This window comes from Lepidochelys olivacea, assembly GCF_965140295.1.
Source record: "Lepidochelys olivacea isolate rLepOli2 genome assembly, chromosome: 21".
Taxonomy (NCBI): Eukaryota; Metazoa; Chordata; order Testudines; family Cheloniidae; genus Lepidochelys; species Lepidochelys olivacea.
Window position 1 is genome coordinate 12,769,613 of NC_140431.1, and position 22,895 is coordinate 12,792,507.

The 22,895-nt window shown below is 49.3% G+C and overlaps 1 protein-coding gene across 1 annotated transcript in view; it reads left to right on the plus strand.

The window, feature by feature from the left end:
• Nucleotides 1-15,150, plus strand: part of LOC311510979 (potassium voltage-gated channel subfamily A member 3-like) — a 102,647-nt gene extending 87,497 nt beyond the window's left edge. Inside the window, exon 2 of the mRNA XM_084611155.1 lies at nucleotides 15,130-15,150. The gene's annotated coding sequence lies outside the window, so the exon portion shown is untranslated. The remainder of the gene's footprint in view (nucleotides 1-15,129) is intronic.
• Nucleotides 15,151-22,895: the final 7,745 nt, after the last annotated feature.

Here is a 22,895-nt window from a genome sequence, read left to right on the forward strand (position 1 = left end):
ATCTCAGGCTGGCTCTCAAAAATGGAAGTGCCTGAAATCGGGGGGAGGGGCATGCATTACCTGTGGAATCCCCCAAACAGTAGCCATGTTAAAACAAACATAATCTGGCCACAGAAAAGACATATACAGAGCATCCTCGGTATTCCTCCCCATAACTCTTTGAGCTCCTCCAATGAGAGGTGCTACACCAAAGCTCACAGGGACTGCTAATATACTATAATTATAACCGGAGACAAGCCCCATTCCACAGTTCCTGACACCCCCGCATTGGGGGCTCTTCAGAATCTGGATGGGAATTCGGTGGCCTCTGGTCTTTCCAGAGCATCCCATCTCCCCCTGAGCTAGCCACCTGTACACAGGCAGCTTTCTGGAACGTAGTCACCCCTCTCTTTGGGTGAAATTCATAGAGCCAGCACATTCATCACTTCAGCCCTTGTGGCTGCCTTTTGCAGGGGGTGAATTTCACCCTTTATGCACGGCTCCTGTTAATATCAATGGGAACTGTTGGTGCCTACAGAGTAACAGACCCCCTTGGATGCTCTCTTCTGGGACTCGTGCCCTTAGCATATACATTTAATGCTCACGCACTGCTTTTTGGCTGCCCACGCTCCCAGCCATCTGTTAAGATGGCACCAGGCCTATTTACGCTCTGGTCAGATGGTTTCCAAGGTAGGCTCTTGTCCATCAAACAGTGGTTTAGATGGTCGGCCAGGAAAACACTCCAGGTTCTGTCTTCTCCTGGAAGCTCGGCTTATGGGGGTGGGAGGAACACGACCAAGCAGGTAGAGCAGGGAACTGGAAGTTGAGATCCTGGGTCCAGTGTCAGGAAATGCCCAAGAGCAGAGCACGGGTGGCCAGAAACAAGAAGCATGACTCACCCAAGGCCATCCTGCCTTTTCAGGGTGATTGGTTACAGGGTTTGGCCAGCTGTTTGTCAGCTGTATGGACCCGGAGAAGGTGTCCTTGTGTTCTGTGCACGTTGGGAGCACACAGCCAATATCAGAGAGATTCAGAGTGAATCACCACTGTCCCATACCCTTCTAGGGATCATGCACATTTATCATGCCTGGAATATAAGGGTTATCTGTCCTGCAGGGAAATGCTGATCTAGGAATCATAAGATTCCTGTCAAGACAAGTGCTCATGATTGCCCAAGCACAGAAGAACCAGCCCATCAGGTGTAATTCCCAGGAAGACAAATACATATCTCTGGGAAGATAAAATGCCCAGTAGAGTTGAGCCCTCTTGGCAGGAAAATAAACATCAAATTCCTAGGAGGTCAATCTGTATAATTTCTCGTAAGACAAGTATGTCACATGGGGATGAACTTGTAACAAGGCATCGCATGTGTTTGTCTCAACAAGAGGAAGAGAGAGTTTTAGTCCAGTAGGAATTCAGCCTAGGAGAACCACCTATGGTTCTAATTGAGGCACTGTGCACCCCACAGAGTGAGCTATGCAAATCTGATTGTCAGCAGTGCAGATTCCCAGCTATGTTTCCCTTTCATTTACCCCAGACAAGCTCAGAAGGAAAAGCCATGCACAGAGCAGTCAGTGCATCTTTGTTGCTAGGCCTACTAACGTAGGTTAGCTTTCCAGCCAGTGGGGATTTTTAATGCCATGAGGGTAGCCCCAGTTTGCATACAGAACCAGGGCTACGAGCTGTGACAGTGGAGAAAACCCAGTTCCATATCTAAGGGCATTCTCCCATTGTGACCCAGTGAGGATCACTGCCTACGTGCTAGCCTAACAAGGCAAAGGACAAGTGCAAGAGTAAACCCAAGCAAAACACACACACACACACACACACCACAACGGTCACAAATTAGATAGGGATCAAAAACACAAACTCCCCACCTAGAAAGGAAGGGTGGGGCCTGGGGTATAAAATACTAGACCAGGGCTCAGGGAATTGGATCTGACTCACAGTTGTGCCACAGGTTCCCTGTACGATCATGGTCAAGCCCTGTAGACTCCCCAGGCTTCACTTCCCCATCTGAAAAATGCAATAATCCTTCTTGTCTCCCACCCTTTGCTTAGACAACAAGCTCTTCAAGACAGAGCTGGCTCTTGTGTTTGTACATGGGGCTCTTGGTTGAGGCCTTTGGCACTACATATAAATAATATACCCAAAGTATGATTTGATTCGAGAACTGAGCCCTTCACTTTTGATCAGGGCCTGCGCCACTTATTGGCACCTGGAGGCCCCATTGTGCTAAGCACCATTCATACACATAGGGCAAGGCCTTTCTCTTTCTAAAGAGTTCACAGGACAGACAAAGGGTGGAAGGAGAAACAGGAGCATGGCAAAGCCAAGAGACTTGCGAAAGGGCACACAACAGTTCAGTGGCAGGGCTGGGGGAGAATCCAGACTCCCAGTCCAGTGTTCTATCCCCTAGATCACTGCCTCCCTAAATATTTTTTTGATGGGGATTTTGTGATCTGATCCAGCTTTGGAGAGCCCCGATGGACGGCCACGAAGTTCAGAGGAGGAAGAAGTGAAAGGATATCAGAGGTGGAAGGTGGCTCATGATTCCACCCTGCCATCAGCCTTCCATGGCAAGCTGGCTAGTCCATGGCATTTCAAAGTAGCAGCAGCTAAACAAGGGCCTGGGCAGAGACAGAGCAAGGAGGTTTGTTATTCTGACATCTGCCGATTGCTCCTTGGATTGATGGTTACTGACGGCTCCTCTGCCAATGCTGGGCAACACGTTAGAGGGGGGAAGACACACAAGAAGAAGGAACATCTCCAGCAAATGCCTTCGCCAGAGTGACAGCGTATGTCAGACTCGAGCAGAGTTAAGCACTCATGGACTCAGGGGCTGTTTTGTTAGCAAACTGGTGATGCTGCGCTGGCCTGATCATAGCACAGGGCTTTTATCCCATCTGATGCTATTTTTTTCTTTTTTTTTTTTGGCAAGTCCATCACAATAATGGCTTTGTGCTTCTCCCCAACGTCTGTAGGAGGGGACTCTGTCCTGCTTATGGGAGCCTTGTTGCCGGATATAGCTCCAACAATGCCTATTTTTATACAGTGCTTACAAAAGGAGGTCAGTATCGTTATGCCCCCTTCTACAGATGGGGAAACTGAGGCACAGAGCAGGAAAGTGACTTGCCCAAGGTCACCGAAAGCAGAATTAAGCCTGACCCCTTCCCTGCTCCTGCCTCCCCATTGGTCATTCCACTCTTTGCTCTGCAGTCACTGGAGAGCATCCACCTGATGCACAGCCAGTTATGTCTGTAGATCTGTGTACATGGAGATGAGGGGGAAATCTTGGGGGGGGAGAGGGTTAAATACCCCACACGGTGCTTGGCTGTGAAGTGGGGATTGCACTTCATCCATAGAGAGAAAGCTAAATCCTACCTCACCTTATAGATTGCACCTGAGTTGCTAGACATGAAGACGGACGGGGTCCTTGACATTAGTGTAAGCAAAATCTCAACAGAGCAGAAAGCTCAAAGCCCAGAGGTAATGGGAGGATCAATGTCACCTTCTCCTCACTGGGAACTTGCCTCTCCCCTGTGGATAAGCAGTTGTTTACCTCCTGAGACGGGGCATTTGTCCACTTGAACCCTTCCCCAGGGGTGCAGCAACCATTTTTTCCCTGGGACCTTTACATCGGTTAATGCCCTGGAGGCAGTAGCTGGGTTATGCACTATCCCCCCAGCTGTTATGATGGCTTGTGGCATTGGGACTGGTTCCAAGTGGGTGAATGAGGTCCCATGAGATTTTGCTGGTGGATAGCATTGGCTTAAGGCCCTTCATGGCTACTGCTGCATTTCCTGTGTATATGGAGCCAGCCAAGTATCTGACTCAGCCCCCAAACCTGCCCACCGCTACAATCTCTTCCAAGCAGCAGAACCCACACTGAGTGGAATCTTTCTCCCAGACAACGGTGCATTCAGCTCTGGAACGGCCATGATGCTGGGGCCGATTGTCCCGTCACTTATGTTACCGGCACCCAGTGCCGAGAGGCTGAACAACAGCTTGAGTTGGTTCGTTACCTGGTGTGCTACACCCAATAATTACAACGGGGTGGAGAAGCAGAAAAGTTTATTTGAAGCTTCAAAAAGGTACAGGGAGATTTGAATCTCAAATCCTGTACAACAGAGCAGGAAATTACACAGGCTTTTATACATCCTTTTTCCCAGCATACTTATCCAATAGCAAGCTGCTCCAAGTATCCATATAGCCAGCCAACCCAGTTCCCAGCTAGTTCCCTGATTCTCTGTATTATTTGTTAAACTATACATAAAGCTGCTTTATTTAGCATTGTTTTTTCATAGAATCATAGAATCATAGAATATCAGGGTTGGAAGGGACCCCAGAAGGTCATCTAGTCCAACCCCCTGCTCAAAGCAGGACCAATTCCCAGTTAAATCATCCCAGCCAGGGCTTTGTCAAGCCTGACCTTAAAAACCTCTAAGGAAGGAGATTCTACCACCTCCCTAGGTAACGCATTCCAGTGTTTCACCACCCTCTTAGTGAAAAAGTTTTTCCTAATATCCAATCTAAACCTCCCCCACTGCAACTTGAGACCATTACTCCTCGTTCTGTCATCTGCTACCATTGAGAACAGTCTAGAGCCATCCTCTTTGGAACCCCCTTTCAGGTAGTTGAAAGCAGCTATCAAATCCCCCCTCATTCTTCTCTTCTGCAGGCTAAACAATCCCAGCTCCCTCAGCCTCTCCTCATAACTCATGTGTTCCAGTCCCCTAATCATTTTTGTTGCCCTTCGCTGGACTCTCTCCAATTTATCCACATCCTTCTTGAAGTGTGGGGCCCAAAACTGGACACAGTACTCCAGATTAGGCCTCACCAATGTCGAATAGAGGGGAACGATCACGTCCCTCGATCTGCTCGCTATGCCCCTACTTATACATCCCAAAATGCCATTGGCCTTCTTGGCAACAAGGGCACACTGCTGACTCATATCCAGCTTCTCGTCCACTGTCACCCCTAGGTCCTTTTCCGCAGAACTGCTGCCTAGCCATTCGGTCCCTAGTCTGTAGCTGTGCATTGGGTTCTTCCGTCCTAAGTGCAGGACCCTGCACTTATCCTTATTGAACCTCATCAGATTCCTTTTGGCCCAATCTTCCAATTGGTCTAGGTCCTTCTGTATCCTATCCCTCCCCTCCAGCGTATCTACCACTCCTCCCAGTTTAGTATCATCCGCAAATTTGCTGAGAGTGCAATCCACACCATCCTCCAGATCATTTATGAAGATATTGAATAAAACCGGCCCCAGGACCGACCCTTGGGGCACTCCACTTGATACCGGCTGCCAACTAGACATGGAGCCATTGATCACTACCCGTTGAGCCCGACAATTTAGCCAGCTTTCTACCCACCTTATAGTGCATTCATCCAGCCCATACTTCCTTAACTTGCTGACAAGAATACTATGGGAGACCGTGTCAAAAGCTTTGCTAAAGTCAAGAAACAATACATCCACTGCTTTCCCTTCATCCACAGAACCAGTAATCTCATCATAAAAGGCGATTAGATTAGTCAGGCATGACCTTCCCTTGGTGAATCCATGCTGGCTGTTCCTGATCACTTTCCTCTCATGCAAGTGCTTCAGGATTGATTCTTTGAGGACCTGCTCCATGATTTTTCCAGGGACTGAGGTGAGGCTGACTGGCCTGTAGTTCCCAGGATCTTCCTTCTTCCCTTTTTTAAAGATTGGCACTACATTAGCCTTTTTCCAGTCATCCAGGACTTCCCCGGTTCGCCACGAGTTTTCAAAGATAATGGCCAGTGGCTCTGCAATCACAGCCGCCAATTCCTTCAGCACTCTCGGATGCAACTCGTCCGGCCCCATGGACTTGTGCACGTCCAGCTTTTCTAAATAGTCCCTAACCGCCTCTATCTCCACAGAGGGCATATCTTCCTTGTTTGGCCTTGCTTAGTTTCAGGCAGTCTGACTCTGCAACATACTGTTGCAGATTCTTAGCATAACTGCTGTGTGTGCCTCCAGGCGGGGGGGGCCAAGGACACTTGCGCCTAGCACGCAGAGCTGCTGTGCGTGCCTCCAGGCGGGGGGGGGGCAAGGACACCGGGGCCTAGTGCGAGGGGGCTTCATCGACACTCGTGGTCTTCCATCCCCTCGAGTTACCTAGTGGCCATGCCCCAGTGTTCCCAACACTTAGACCAGCATAAAGCTAGGGTAACTCTACTGAATTCTATCTAGTTATTCCTGGTACAGAGTGGTGTGAGATTAGAAACACAGCGCCCGATTCCATGTCTGAACCTCTGTATCGCTGAAGACTCTGGGCAAAATCCTGGCACCGTTGAGGTCAATAGCAAGACTCCCACTGGCTTCAATGGGCTCAAATTTAACTCCCTGGGATTTTTCAAGCAGTGTAAGGAATGGAGCTGCCCAAGAAGAGCTGGGCATCACCTTGAGGCTCCTTGGAAAACCCCAGTCTTTGTTTGCAGAGTCCCATCTCTAGTTTGTGTGCAGTTCAGTGCAGGCTCATCGAGGTGGTAGGCTCTTTGGGGCAGGGAACACCTTTTGGTTCTGTACTGCACCTAGTGCAGTGGGATCCTGGTCCCTGACTAGAGCGCCTAGGTGCTGTGTAATACAAAATACCTAGGAAGTACACACACTGTGCTCTCTCCTGGGCATTTCTTTGTTTTGCGGTTCTCTTAAGGTCAAAGAAAGACCATTTCTGATGGAAACTGTTTCACTACATTCGCTGTACAAAGAACAACGCATCGTCGGCACCTGTCCTGCTGGCAGAACTCTGGCCGATATATGGAAGCTTCAAGTACTAGGCAGGGGTGAAAGACGCGATAGACGCCAAGAGTAGCTTGCAGGGTAGAGCAGGGAAGAACCAAACTCTTGTGTACTCAGAACGTACTTTCTTCTTGTCCCAACCTTGTGAACTCAGTCACCCCTGAATGTACCACTTGGCTTAGCCACCTCCTGCTTGCTGCTTAAAAGCATTCTGCAGGAATATTTAAGGGATGAGAGATCTTGATGGACCATAAGAAACATTATAGCACTCCAGAGCCCTTTTCTTATTGATGACGTTACCCAGGTAATGCATCAATCTCCAGAAAAATTGTTGGCATCCTAATTTATTCTCTCCCCACCCCCCAAAAAATCCATCCAACAGTCTTTCTGAAGTGACTGATGCATTTGCAATTCGTGTCATGTTTCAATTGCAATTTTTGTAATAAATGTTTGAATCGATTACAGGCAATTCCCTCCTTCCAGTCCCATCCATGGCCTCTTGTTTCTTTGCATTATTGCCCTGGATGTTTGTTGGCAGAGAGACTTCTCCTTCCAAAACTCTTCTAGATTGTACCTGAGTGAAATTTACTCCTCACAGAATCTCTTCCTAGTGATCTCTCCCTCCCTCGCCTTCAGTACCGAATAGCTAAATGCCATTCTTCTTTAGTCCTTTGCTTGCAAACCTTAATCAAGACCTTTGATATAGGGTTGGGAATTTCCCCCAAACTGCTCCCCCTCCTGAATCCTGCCAGAGCAGTAGGGCTCCTTACCAGCCGTGCATCATCTCTGCCTCAGCTTCTGCACTCCCTGTGCTTGCTGTGTGCCAAGGTGACCCATAGGTGGAGGAATGTAGGGCATGACAAGAACGAAGTGAGGCCTGGCTGGGGCTGACCTGCTCCCCAGGGATTCTATGCTGCCCCAAGCAGGCTACGGGTAGAAAGAAGCATAAGTTAGGGCAGCCCCATGCTGTACTGGTGCCCCAACCAGCCCCAAATTCAGGGAAGCACAAGCCACCCTCCCCTCCCTCCTTGCACCATCTCTAGCACTGCCATAGGGATGAATTTGCCTTATGGGCTTAAACAAGAGGTAAGTGCATGGGCCTCAGGCTGGCGGCTGCATAGGGATGAGTTTCACCCTATTGCCCTGATCCTGCAAGCTGCTCCATGCAGGTACACCCCCACACTGCCCCTTCAGCTTCAGCAGGGCTCCATGGCTACACAAGCATCCAGCCTCATCATAGAATATCAGGCTTAGAAGGGACCTCAGGAGGTCATCTAGTCCAACTCCCTACTCAAAGCAGGACCAATCCCCAATTTTTGCCCCAGATCCCTAAATGGCCCCCTCAAGGATTGAACTCACAACCCTGGGTTTAAGCAGGCCAATGCTCACTGAGCTATCCCTCCCCCTCCCCTCATAGAGCAGCTTGCAGGATCAGGGCCTGTATTGATTATTTTCTTGCTGGCCCAGTGCTGATTTTCCCTGTTTCACCCTTATTGCAATTCACACAAACAGAGGGATGGGTTTCCTCCTTTCTATCTACACACGCTCATCTAAAAAATCTTTCATACACAAACACTAGTATCTCTATGTACCCAGAGACAGGTCTGTATTTAAACATACACACGCCGGGATCTATTTGTAGACACACCCTGGGGTAAACCTACAGATAAACACCTGCACAGGTAGCTACCCGCCCTCCTCCCCTGGCACCAGCAGCTCGGTCTTTTACAGACACTTGTGTCTATATACCTAGCCTCATGCACAGGATTTTTAACCTAGCAGCATCTCTTCTGATCAACCGTGAAGACGCACAAAAGATTGAGCGGAAGGAAAGACTCAGATTCGAAAAGCATAACCGATTGGTGTTTCCCCCCCTTGATCTGCTCATCAGATCCCTGAGCAGGGCCTTGCAGAGGAAAGCCCTTTCCCAAGAGCCCACGGACGCCATGCCGACGCAGGGAGAGAAGTTTCCCAGCAGCTCCCATCAAAGGCAGGAGCAGGATGGGGGCCGACCGCCCTCCGCTGCTGCGAGTGGGTCGCCAACACGCCAGAGGAGCACACAGATGAGAGAGAATATGATTTAGAGAGAGGGTGACAGGAGGCAACTCCAGCAGCTGGGGCTCAGGCTCGAGTCGAATCCAGGCCTCAGTGCCAGGGGAATAATTGATGCGGGGCACAGTGGGGCACAGCTGCACCATCCCCACCTCCCTTAGGCTTCCAGGCACCCATGACGACTTTACTGGAGTGTGTCTGCTGCTTAGAAACGCAACACATGGGCAGAGGCTGCCTGTGTCCACCCCTGCTCCTCCTGTATCAAGAGAGGAGGCGATGGGGGTTGGCAAACAGAACATCAGTGTCATTTTAGAACAATGCCATAGTGGCGGTCGGCACTCCTGCCTCTTCCCCCAATTACAGCTGAGACTGTAGGGATGCAAGTGTTGGGAACACTGGGGCATGGCCACTAGGTAACTCGAGGGGATGGAAGACCACGAGTGTCGATGAAGCCCCCTCGCACTAGGCCCGGGTGTCCTTGGCCCCCCCTCCTGCCTGGAGGCACTCGCAGCAGCTCTGCGTGCTAGGCCCAAGTGTCCTTGGCCCCCCTGCCTGGAGGCACACACAGCAGTTATGCTGAGAATCTGCAACACTATGTTGCAGAGTCAGACTGCCTGAAACTAAGCAAGGCCAAACAGGGGAGATATGGAAGAACAATGCTGAATAAAGCAGCTTTATGTATAGTTTAACAAATGATACAGAGAATCAGGGAACTAGCTGGGAACTGGATTGGCTGGCTATATGGATACTTGGAGCAGCTTGCTATTGGATAAGTATGCTGGGAAAAAGGATGTATAAAAGCCTGTGTAACTTCCTGCTCTGTTGTACAGGATTTGAGATTCAAATCTCCCTGTACCTTTTTGAAGCTTCAAATAAACTTTTCTGCTTCTCCACCCCGTTGTGATTATTGGGTGCAGCACACCGGGTAACGAACCAACTCAAGCTGTTGTTCAGCCTCTCGGCACTGGGTGCCGGCAACACAAGGGAACTGCCACAAGGCTAGCAGCCTGCAGCAGGATCAGCCACCTTGCGGGGAAAGGCAGGGCTGGTCTGTTGCTCTCCCAGCCCTGTTAGCAGGAGTTAGAGCCCTGCAGAAAGCGGCTGGTGAACTCCATGAGAGAGGTGGGCCTGTCTCTCTGCTCAGCGGGAGCTTGGGACAGAGGCAGGGAGCTCGGGACAGAGGCAGGGAGCTCATATAAGTAGCAAGGCTTGGGGACACCGCCTATGTTCTGCTATGTATTATTGGCGTGACCTAGGAAAGGAGGAAAGCCTGACCTTGTAGGCTTTATTGGGAGCAGGATGGGAAAGTCACTTGCTCTACCTGGCCTAGGCTCTCACCCAATCAATGCACCCCAGCGTTCTCGTGCCGCACTTTCCCCGCTTATTCCAGTCTTGGGGCCCATGCAGTTAAGGGGACGCCCTATGATCACCACCTGCAGCTCCTTGCTACTCCAAGAATTATCTGATAGGCCCCTGTCATCATAGTGGGGCAGCACCTCAGCCAGTCTTTTATCTCCCCCCCACCAACCCCGGGAAGTAGGGCCGTGTTAGGATCCCCACTTCACACAGGGGGAACGGCGGCCCAGAGATGCTAACGGACTTGCCCATGGTCACGCCGCGTAGGAAATGGAACCTAGGTCTCCCAAAATCCTAGGCCAAAGCTTCCTCTCCCATTTCAGACAATGCACCTCCGGCTCCATTCCTCCTCCCCCTCCTAGCTATTCCATTCAGAGTCCCTGCCTTGCACAGGGACAAGACAAAAACCCAGCAGTTAAGCTGGGCTGCTTCTTCTGGGCAGGGGCGGCCCTTTCCCTTTTGTGTGCTGCGGGATATGTTGGCTGTCTTGGGCCTTGCATGCTGGGGAATGAGTCAGGTGGGCAAGACAGTGGAATCCCCTTTCCTCTTTCAAATTGAATGCAATTTGCTTCCCCCTTGATGTACCTCACAAATAGTAGCATCCGTCTATTAAAGGAAATCTATAAGCCACTTAGCACAGTGATAGCTGCTTTGAAGGCTGGCAGTTTATCTTCGGAAAATTGACCAGAGAGTTTTCGTCTGTAGTTTTCTTTTTGAGGTCAGCTGGATAGTCTAGCAGGCCACTTCCAATCTATGAGAGGAGCAGTTAATGTAACAATAAAGTGAAAAAGAATTCCAGAACGTCCTTAAGTGCTTTGAGAAGGAACTCAAGGTAACAGATCTGATTCTCCTCTCATGCAAGTTTTACACTGGTGTAGGTCAGCCGGAGCTGATTCTCTGTTCCGCTTAGGCCCTTTTGTACTGCTCCAGCCTGCTGAGAACCCTCCCTGCCCAAGGGGCCTCCTTAGCTGGCGCACAGCTGGCATAAAGGCTGTATGCCTGCCCCGGAGCAGGCAGGACTGGGACAAGGAGGAGGCATTGCTGGAGGGCCCTGCGCTAGTTATTCTCTGCTTCCCAAGATCCAGAATGGACAACGGGTAGCATAGCATAAGTCGGAGCAGCCCTGAGGCTGCTTTAACTGGAATCAGGGCTGGGCAAGGAGTACAAAAGTGACTTACAGGCATATTTGTTCCTAACTTCCCTGTGCCCGTGCAGAATGCAGGGAGGGACTAACTGAGAATCAGGGTGCATTACTGCTGTAGAGTTCACCTGATTTACACCACGATAAGTGAGCTCATAATCAAACACCCCACCCCCCTTGAATGAAGAAAGCACCCCTCCCTAAATGGCAGACCCACACACGTTTAATTTTGTTGGTATAGGTCTACAAGAAAAGTGCTCGTGTGTTGACTACCGTCTACAGCTTGTTAAATTCCCCTCCTGCATCCCTGTCTTTGTTACTCAAGCCAACTGGTGGTGTTAACACAATGCACTGCCCCTTCCCCCGCCCAAAGCACCCAAGCAATCCACCACGGGAAGGAGGAGTCGATATTCCAGTTTTCCGCTTGTGGAAACAAAGGGACTTGCCCTGGATCATCACATGGCAACCGAGTGGCACCGCTGGTAATGGAACGCAGGTTTCTTCACCCCCTGCTTTGACAGTGACACAGTGAGCCCACCGCGGCCAATTCCAGCCTGTTGGCTCAGTGTACTCGGTTGCATAAATAGCCCGAGTCGTAACAGGCATTGCAGAAGACACCCTAAAGAAAACCCTGAAACACCACGACGCTCCAGGCAGAAAAGAAGGTGTTGGGCATGACCTAGGAAACCTCCACCAGCCTGAGAGCACTGAACGGGGATTCTCTGCCACTAGGCGACCTTGCACAAGCCTCTGTGCCTCAGTTTTCCTATCTGTAAACTGGGGATATGGCCTCCTTTGTAGAGCACTTTGAGATTTACAGATTAAAAAGCACTATACAAGAGCTAGGGATTATTACAAGAGACACTGTCCCCAGGACATACTGCCACAGATGCAGTTGGAGAAAGCACTAGACCGGTTTCCCTCTTGGTATCAGAGAGCAGGTGCTGCTGACTGAGTATGCTTTCTGCAGGCACTGGACTCTACAACTTGCTCCCCACATTGTCCTGAAATAGCCTGAACTGAACATGGCATGCTGCCAAAGCTATTGAGATCACCAGGTTTTGGGGCAAGGTTCAAGGTATATTCCTAAATACGATGGAGGTTGTTTTTCGGCTTTGCTTTATTGGCCGAGTTAATTCATTAGTAGGATATGCTTCATTTTTCCTGCGAGGTGGCCATCGTCTGCAGTTGCAAGTGTGATTAATCATGAGGGCACCAAGCGCTCTGTATGGTTATTTAGATCAAGATAGGAATAAATCATACAGACGTTGACACCTTTGTTAGTGCCTAGATTGGAGCCCATTGTGCCAGGCTCTGTGCAAACATTATATATTGTGACAGGATCGGGCCAGATGGCTATAGGAGAGTAATAGAAGGCAGATATATTAGCCCCAGGCTAAGTAGGTCCCTTTTCCCTGGGTAAGGTAACAGGGAAGGTTCCAGAACAATCAGGAACCTTCTGGAGACAATTAAGACATGCTGATTAGAACACCTGAAGCCAATCAAGAAGCTGCTAGAATCAATTAAGGCAGGCTAATCAGAGCACCTGGGTTTTAAAAAGGAGCTCACTGCAGTTTGTGGTGTGCGTGTGAGGAGCTGGGAGCAAGAGGCACTAGGAGCTGAGAGTGAGAACGCGGACTGTTGGAGGACTGAGGGGTACAAGCATTATCAGACACCAGGAGGAAGGTTGGGAGGAGGCCATGGGGAAGTAGCCCAGGGAGTTGTCGCTGTCACACAGCTGTTCCAGGAGGCACTCTAGACAGCTGCATTCCACAGGGCCCTGGGCTGGAACCCGGAGTAGAGGGCGGGCCCGGGTTCCCCCCAAATCCTCCCAACTCCTGGTCAGACACAGGAGGAGTCGACCTGGACTGTGGGTTCAGAAAAACAGCCAAGCTGAGGGCTGCCGTGAAGCTCCAAGGCGAGCAAATCCGGCAATAAGCGCAAGACCCACCAAGGTAGAGCAGGAACTTTGTCACAATATATATATATATAGTGAGAGACAGACCTCGCCCTAAAAGAGCTTAATAGCTAAATAGATGGGAAAAAGCGGTACACAGAGACATGACTTATAAGAGGCTACTTGCTAAGCGAGGAAGAGAACCCAGTCTCCTGACTCTTAGGGCAGGTCCTTAAACTCATGGCTGTATGGTCTAGTGGCTACCTGGCCTGACTGCTAACATAGTGCAAAGGCAAACAGTCAGATCTTTTTAAACCTAGCATTCGACCTGATTCACTACCATGTTATTCCTGTTTTATACCAGATTTACCTCTAAAGGGTCTGATTTCCCCCTACTCCCATCATTTGCTCCTATGCAAAATAGGACGGTTCAGACCCAGTAGCATTTTAAACCCACTTTGCACCGGTGCAAGTGACAAACACACAGTGGTGAACCAGCCCCCTTATGTTTCAGGCCTGTATTGTGGTTTCATGGCTATAAAGGATGCTTAAATATTTTATACAGAGGAAAATGTTTCCTCCTGGGCAGTACAAATTCCCTCCCCCCGCCCCCAGCACTGCGACTGAACATCTGGATCAAACGTTTTGTCAGGCACCAGAAAGATCTCCAGTGCTCGGAAGCCAAACAGCAACAAACATGCTTCCAAGATTATTTGCAATGCTTAGACCTGACCGGCCCACATTTTATACCAGTATAACTATTCAGGGGGGTGATTTTTCTACCAATGTAGTTAAATTGGTACATCCCCTGGTAAGGATGCAGTTATATCAAAATACAAGTGCCTTATAGCAGTACAGCTTACACTTCTTGCTTACAGGATTAGTTATCCTGGTATTGGATGCCTTTATACCAATAAAGTTTCACCCACATGGGGGTGGAGTAGTTGGACTGCGTTAAGTATACCAGTACAGTCAAAACAGTACAGTTTTTATGCATACACAAGACCACAACTGAGATCAGAGCCCCATTGTGCTAGGCACTGTGCATGCCTGACAGCCACCCTCAGGGATGACATACCGGGAATTGAAATGGGGACCTACAGAGCTAAAAAGACATGAGCTGTGACCACTTGAGCTAAAGAGCCCAGGCTCTGTAGGCAGGGGCTGTAAGAGACTCACATCTTCTGTGTGTCAGACAGGAGCCCTGTACCACACCCTCACCGGTGGGTTACACATGCACATGGTAAGACACATGAACCAGAGAGCTTACATTCTAAATAGACAAGACAGATGAAAGGCAGGAGGAGAAAACAGAGGAATAATATGACTCTTCCCCCCCCCCCAAAAAAAAAAAAAAAAGAAAATCACACAGTATGTCAGTGACAAGAGCCGGGAACAGAATCTACATCTCATCACACAGAGACTCCAGTCCCCTGCTATCGCAAGCCACCCAGTCATATAATCCCCTGCATACATTTATATCAAGCTCCATCTTGAAAACAAGTTAGGAGTAATGGGGGCAAACAACATATATTGCAAGGTGGGGCCAGACCCTCACTACGATCTTGAACTGCAGGCTAGGGCCTTAACCACTTGACAACACTGCCTCAGCACTTTCAGGGCTGGTAATAGTGATTTAGCTAGAAAGAGCCACAGCACTTCCAAGACTGCAATCCCAGTTTTATAGCCAACATTTCCTTCGAGCGGCACTCAAGCGGTGCCCAGGCTACTCAAGTAGTGCGTGGCTCGGTGCCAGAAGCCTGCATAAGGTGAGTTTCATCCTTAGAGCTTTGGCATTTCCTGGGGTGGTTAATTGCCAGTGGTGGGGGTAGCAACGCTTGGTCTATTTCTGTAAGAGGTAATGGGAAGCTGAACAAATCTGACCTTTATGCCGTTTTCTAATTCGATTGGCCAGCCATTCTCCTTCCTTCCTTTTTACAGGCTCAGAAAACTGCAGGGAGGGCGGTGGAACTGGACAAACAACGCACGTAATATTGAAAAGGTTAAAGCCACTGAGCTCACCCCTGCCTTTGATAGGCCTGAGCAGGGCTGAGAGACTTTGATGTTTCCATTACATGAAGATAATGCGACTGAAAACCAACGTGAGATCAGCCGGGGCGAACCTCAAGCCCAGGCTGCTGTAGACAGATGCCACCAAAAACAGCTCCACTCCAACCGGCACTAGCCTGGACACCCAGGTGGCTGTCTCAGGGTCTGTCTGCACTGCAGAGGTGGGACTGCAGCATTTGAAGATCAAAGCTAGCTCGGGTAAGGCTATGTCGATGCCACAAGCTCGCAGTACGATTCCCCTGCTCAGCGAGACCCAGGTCAAGGGTAAGTAGCCATGTAGCTGCAGGAACATGGGCAGCGGAAACATGGCTGGGTTATGCCAAGTACGTACTTACCGTGTTCAGGCGGGTTTATACTTGGCCTGGCTTAGCCATGCCTCCGGTACCACGCCCCATGCTACTGGTGGCTACACTACTATTTACACCACACCCGCTCTCATCAAACTCCCATGAATACGTGCGCTCAAACAGGGGAATCACGCGCCCAGCTCAGGTTTCAGGGTGGTAGCCATGTTAGTCTGTATCAGCAAAAAGAACGAGGAATCCTTAGCTCAGAGTATAGGCAGAGACTCACCGAAATGACAAGATCAGGGCAGTAGTTAAGCTGCCTGCTGGAGTACGAACCCAGGCTCCTGGAAGGGTCAAATCAAGTAACTGGTGGGCACACAGTGAAACGGGACAAGCGGAGACAGCACATTCGAACTTGGACTCGGAGGCTCAACATTGTGTCTTTTTTTTTCCAAAATGCCAGTTTGGAAAAATCCATGTCGTTCTTTCTGAAGTATGCTTTTTTTAAAACCACTGCAATGCTTTTGAAAACCCATGAATCGATGCATGGCCAGCACTCATGAGCAACTCTACAACAAAGGAGTGTTTACACCTGATTAGGAAAAATATTCCTGTCAGGAGGCAGAACGCAGTCGGAAGCTTCCAAACAACGCTGAGAACAAGGCATGGTGTAAACCTTACTTTAAAGGCCTTGGGAGCGCGGTTTCCTATCTACAACAGTGGCCCTTGCCCTCCTCTCCTATACAGCACATGCATGGGACCAGATGAAAATCTAAGCCCAAGATCTTTTGATCAATAGAGCTCAGCTCTCACCAACTCCTGTTGTGCCACGTGGGGCCAGGTGGTCAACACCTCAGCGTGCACCCACATGTCTGAGATTACCTGAAAAGCCAAAGGTAGGTGAAAACCTGGCCCCTAGTATCTGGCAGGCCAGAGTCTGATCTCATTTATGCCAACGTATCCCGTTTGACTTACTCCACATTTCCACCAGAGGAACGGAGGTCAGATCATTGCCCTTCATAACCTGCACAAAGGCCAGTCTCTTGGCCTCTTGGTCAAAGCTAACTATACTTGGAAGACTGGATCCCTCACCTTCCTTTGATAATTTGATCCTGTCTTTATAAATGGACACAATTAAATTAAACCATCATGTAAACACACTTGACCTTGTTTATTAGGGGTGGGTGTGTTTAATGAACAATTACCTTTAATTTTTCATTAGCTGCTATTTCCTGTGAAGTCTCTGCCTTTGTAATCTGTGAATTTTGATTTCCCCCTGTTAATAGACTACTTCTATGCTCAATGGGATTTTTTATTACTGCATCCGATGCACACTCCCCATTTCCACACGCATCAAGGGGCAGAGGTGCCTTTTGGGGTCAGTTTTAGTCCAATCTCGTTGCAGGAGATGTAGCAATGCAACTCACGTCTGTGTTTTCCCTATCCTGCGCCTTTCCATTTTCCAGGTGCCAACTTGTCCTGCAACAAGACAGCCAGGCAGAGGCGGTAGGTTACAGCGCCACTTGTGACCAGTGCTTTGTTTAGATGTGCATGGATATTGAATATGTATATTTGTGCTCATCCTTGCAAAGAAACAGGGGTGATATGAGTGATTGGAGTTACAGGTTGTCACAAGGCATAGTGGGAAAGAGGCCAGGCTGTATAAGTCACTTTCCCCTGTCTGATGTTCCCTATTTCTCAGTCTCCATCCAGGTACCTTCCTAGAGAGCACCCACCAGCAGCTCCTGCTCTCTCAAAGTCCTTCCCTCTTCTGTGGAATGGGGCTGCTGTATACCCAGCATTCCTTGCACTTGTAGTTTATAACTCCAAGGCATCCTCCCTGGATCACGCTAATTCTGGTGCTGGTACCCTGTGTTTCCACGGACTGCATGCTGGGTAATAACCTGAGAAGGCTCCATGCTCGTAAAACTGAATTGGCTCTTCCTAAAGAGGACTATTTACAGAGCTGTTGCAATTGCAGCCAGCATTCTAGCCACAGGCAGGCAGGCAGACTGACTTTCTAGTGCCTTCTCCAAACACCTCCCTCCTGCAGCCTATCCGCCTCCCTCCAAGTTCCATGCTAGCCCCGGGCATGCCAGGCAAAGCACATTCTATCACACCGACCTGTCAGTTCCTCCCATGCCGCCCATTCAAGTGCCTGCCAATCACTTCCGAAAAGACATTTCTAAACAGCAACCAAACCATTTCGGCTGGCCAGGGACATGGCACACCCCACCCCTCCCCCATAGGTACCGTAAAACAGTGGAGCTGCTTCCAGTCAGACAAACAGTGTCCATGCTTGACTGCTATCTGTGCATCCATCTCCTGGCACCACTGAAATCAATGGCAATTTTGTTATTGATTTAAATAGGAGCAAAATTGGGCCCTGACCACTCTTAACTCCAGCTGAAGTCTACAGGAGCGGCAGGGGATGCCGATATGGAAAATCAGGTGTGGTCTATCAATAGGCACCTGCACCGTTGAAGACAATGGGAGTGGCAGGATCGGGAATAAAACGCAGGTTTCCTGGACATGCAACATGCTGGAGCATAAGGGAAGAGAAAGGCTATGGGAGGAGGCTTTTCCTTTCCAGGCAGCTGCGTCCTGGGTGTCCCTGCCTGCGCACAGCTCAAGACATCTTGGTGCTATTTAAATATTTACAGCAGGCCAGGGTAGAAGAGATTGAAGCATGAATTATTCACGGCTTTACTTTTATCTTAGCTGCCTGTAGCATGGAGAATTCCTCCAGCAGAGCTCTGGGGAAGGGGCGGTAATCTTTCCACACTGAGCGAAGTTCTGTAGAAAGTCATTATTAATGCAGTGTCGCTACATAATCTCAACAGCGCACCACACACCCAGTGCCAGTCAAACTCTATTGTGCTGCTGTGAAGACAATAGGTTTCTGCAAGAAGGGGGCATGGTGAAATTATCCAGCTTGGACTTTCAATCTCACACCAGGATCATGTTTAGAAAATGGACAAGAGATTTCCCCCCCCCTTCTCCTCCCTCCCCAACCCTGCATGAGTTTTTAAGTTGCATTAATTTGTTGTTTTTATTGGGGGCGGGGTGGTGTCAAGCACAACCTGATCCTGAAACTACAGGAGGTTAGCCAGGAGTGGGGGGGCTGTGCCTCAGTTTCCCTGCACAGCTCGGAAGTGTTTATATACAGCTTCCCTGCCCAACATTCCTTACTGCAAGACTTAAAGGTCTGATCAGCTCTGGGAACTACAGGTCCCAGAATGCCTTGGTTCTGCAGGAGCAACAGGGCAGAGCTGGTGCTCCTGTCACATCATGTGAGTAAGTGTTGCCAGGCTCTGCCATGAAGGTAGCAGGAGCTTTGTTGCCTGCTGCACAATGTAAAGGGCAACACATTTGCAGGGGGAACAGAATGCAGGGGCTGCCCAAAGGTCGATTCAGTGGGATGTCCTGTTCCCTCCTCATTTCCCACCGCTTAGCCCTTGTAACAGGGTATACTGGTCCTTTAAGGCAGGCCTCCAATGCTGGACTACCCTGTCTGCAGAAACAAAGTACAGTGGGAGTTGTAGTCCAAAATCATGCCTGGGAGTTGTGGGCTACCAGGAGGCACGCTGGGAGAAAGGCCAGGCTATATAAGCCACTCTCTCTTCTGAGGGGTTTCCAAAAGGGTCCCTGGATGGTGGCTGGGACATGAAAGCAGACCACCAGCAGATCCTGCTTTCTTGGAGTCCCGAGGAATGGTGCTGCCTGTAAACCCAGCATCCCTTGCAGTTGTAATCCAGGGATCCCCTATGGATTACATAGTCCCGGAAGCCCTTTGCTGCTGGCTCAGGGTAAAGCTACCTGAAAGGGCCAATACGCTCTTGCACAAAGGGGGATTCTCGCCAAGGAAGGTGTGCTGGTGGCACCTTCTGAATTAAAATCACTTCTCTGTAGTACTTGAGGTCTTCCCTCCAAGCAGTGGCCAAGCCTGCCGCTGCTTAGCTTGGACAAGCAGGCGGAAATGCAGCAGACGATATGGTTGCACATACAAGGCCAGCAAGGCCTGCTCAGGAGCTAGGAAATCCTCTCCTTTGAGAAAGAGATTAGAATGTTTACGGCCAGCAGGCAAATGGAAATGCAACAACTTTAATATTTAACATCTTGGAGCGGCCCAGCGGTACAGCAGAATCTCTGCGTGCAAGGATGATTTAAAAATCAGAGGCACTGCCCAGTGCACCAGAAGGAAATGTAGTTATGTACCTGGGAGGGGATGTTGACCAGTACCAGCTGCGTTCACACTGGGCCTTTGTAAACAGAAATTGTTCCATTGTTGCTAATGCTGGCTCAGTTCCGTAAGCAACGATTGAGGGCTAGAGTCTGCCAAGATTAGTTCCTGTGCTGAGTGTGTTACACCTGCCTGATTTGCTAGTTGATCCAGCCCCTGAATAAATTAGAGCTGTCAAGGGACAACTCTCCCTTGCACCTGCTGGCTCTTGTCCCTGCTGGAACTGCTAAAGTGCAGGTGTGATCCACTCCATCTCAGACACTCCTTCCTGCCTCAGGTACCACTCTTGACTACACCAATTTACAGCAGTGGAAAGCTCCCCTCTGCTAGGGGGAAATTGTAACTGGCCACATTACACCACTTCACACTGACAGACTGGGCTTGGCTACACTTGCGAGTTGCAGCGCAATAAAGGAGCCCCGGGTGCACTAGCTCAGTCCCCGTCCACACTGGCAAGGCACGTAGAGCGCTCTGACCCCGTGGCTACAGCGCTGCTGGTACTCCACCTCGGCGAGTGGAATAACATTTGCTGCACCCCCGCTGAAGCCCCGCAGCGCCAGTGTGGACGAGGTGTTGCTTTACTGCACTCTGATCAGCCTCCAGAAATGTCCCATCATCCCCTTAAGTCAAGTGGCCACTCTTGTCATTGTTTGGAATCAGCTGTAGGAATGCGGATATGCCCTTTGAAAGCTCTGTTTCTGACAGCCGGCTGCTTATCTGCTCCGAGACAAAGCAACCATTAGTGTGGAATGTGTGAGAGAGAGAGGCTGGGGGGGGGCGGGGGGGCTGCTGCTGTCTGAACTTACAAGACAGCATGCTGACATGCTTTCAGCCTCCCAAAAACCCACTCTCTCTCCCCCCACATACACACAACACACTCCTTGTCACACTCCACCCTCCGCTCCCCATTTGAAAAGCACGTTGCAGCCACTTGCATACTGGGATAGCTGCCCACAATGCACTGCTCCCAATGCCGCTGCAAGTGCTGCAAATGTGGCCACGCCAGTGCGCTTGAAGCTGTCAGTGTGGACAGACTGCAGCGCTTTCCCTACTGCGCTCTCCGAAGGCTGGTTTAACTCAAAGCGCTCTACGTCTGCAAGTGTCGCCATGCCCTGAGTAGCACAAAAAGGCCTGAGTGGGAGCAGAAGATCTGGCTCCAAGAGACTTGCCCAAGGTCACACAGGGAGTCTGTGGCAGAGGTGGGTCTCCTGAGTCCCCAGTTCAGTGATTTAGCCACAAGACCCCTCAAGGGTATCTAAAGGCATTGGGTACCTACAGGATCAGGCCTTCTCATTTCCAACCCTTTGATTAACTGAACCACTAGTTGTGAGTCTTACCACGTTTGTGTAGCTCTTGGGGAGCACTGCACAGCCACACATACGCAGCACATTCATTAGCTGCTTTCATTCTTGCCTCAGGGATACGTCAGAATGAGCAATGCCTCAGAAGCCATATTCCGGGTTACAAACACAAGCATAGATATGAACAACAAGACCAGCAGTTCTTACACGTGCACCATCCTCACCTTGCCCAGCCTGGGTGACATCACAGCACCCTTTCTAACAGGTCATCATTGACCTCAGAGGTTCCAAGGCCAGAAGGAACCAATGTGGCTGTCTAGTCTGACCTCCCATCTAGCACAGGCCATAGAACTTCCCCCAAATCGTTCCTAAAGCAGATCTTTTAGGAGAAACATCCAACCTGGACTTAACAATGACTATTCATGGAGACTCCACCATGACCCTTAGAAAGTTGCTCCAATGGTTAATTACTCTCACTGTTAAACATTTATGCCTTATTTCCAGTCTGGGTTTGTTTAGCTTCCAACTTCCAGCCACTGTATTTTGCTAGACCTTGCTCTGCTAGAGTGACAAAACCATTATTCAATATTTGTTCCCCATGTAGGTACTTAGAGACTAGAATCAAGTCACCCCTTAACCTTCTCTTAGTTAAACTAAATAGATAGAGCTCCGTGGGTCTATCGTGATAAGGCAGGTTTTCTAATCCTTTCACCATTCTCATGGCTCTTGTCTGAACCTCTCCCAATTTATCAACATCCTTCTTGAACTGTTGACACCACAGTTGGACACAGTATTTCAGCAGCGGTTGCACCAGTGCCAAATACAGAGGTAAAATAACCTCTTTGCCCGTACATGAGAGTCCCGTTTACACATCCAAGGATTACGTTAGCCCTTTCGGCCACAGCATCACACTACAAGCTGCTGTTCAACCGATGATCCACCATGACCCCAAATGTTTTTCAGAGTCACTGCTTCCCAGGATAGTATCCCCCATCCCTTAAGTTGGCCTACATTCTTTGTTCCTATATGTGTACATTATGTTTAGCCATATTAAAACCCATAGTGTTTGCTTGTGCCCTGTTTACCAAGCAATCCAGATCACTATCAGTGACCTGCCCTTTTCATTATTTACCACTTCCCCCAATTTGTGTTATTTGCAATCTTTATTAGTGATGATTTTTTTCCTTCCAGGTCATGGATAAAAAGCGTTAAACAGTGTAGGGCCAAGAAGAGATCCCTGCAGGGCCTCACTAGAAACACCCTCTTAATGATGATTCCCCATTTACAGATACATTTTGAGACCTATCAGCCAGCTTTTAATCCATTTAACATGTGCCATGTTCATTTAACATCGTTCTGGATTTCTTTAATCACAATGTTGCACTGTACTGGGCCTTGCAATAAGCCAGGAGTCGGCTCTTGAAAAAGCTAGGGCTATCCATTCATATGTGGAGGATTTCAATGCTTTCCTCAGTGGTTCCTCCAGTTTCTATCTAGCTTAGGATTTACATGACCCAGTCACTATATCATAGGAGCACCTTTAATATATTTCTCACAACAGCCCCGGGAAGCAGACGAGTAGTTTTGTTTTACAGATAGGGAACCGAGGCACAGAGAGATTATGGGTGGGATTTATAAACGTGCCCTAGTGACTTAGGTGCTTTTGAAAGTTTCCCCCCAAATCCCATTGACTTTCAGTAGGACTTGTGCACTGGAATCACTTGGGCACTTCTGAAGATACATTGCATACACTGACCATAAAACCCTTTAAAACCCTATTATGAAAGATGCTTAGAGGTGCGAAGT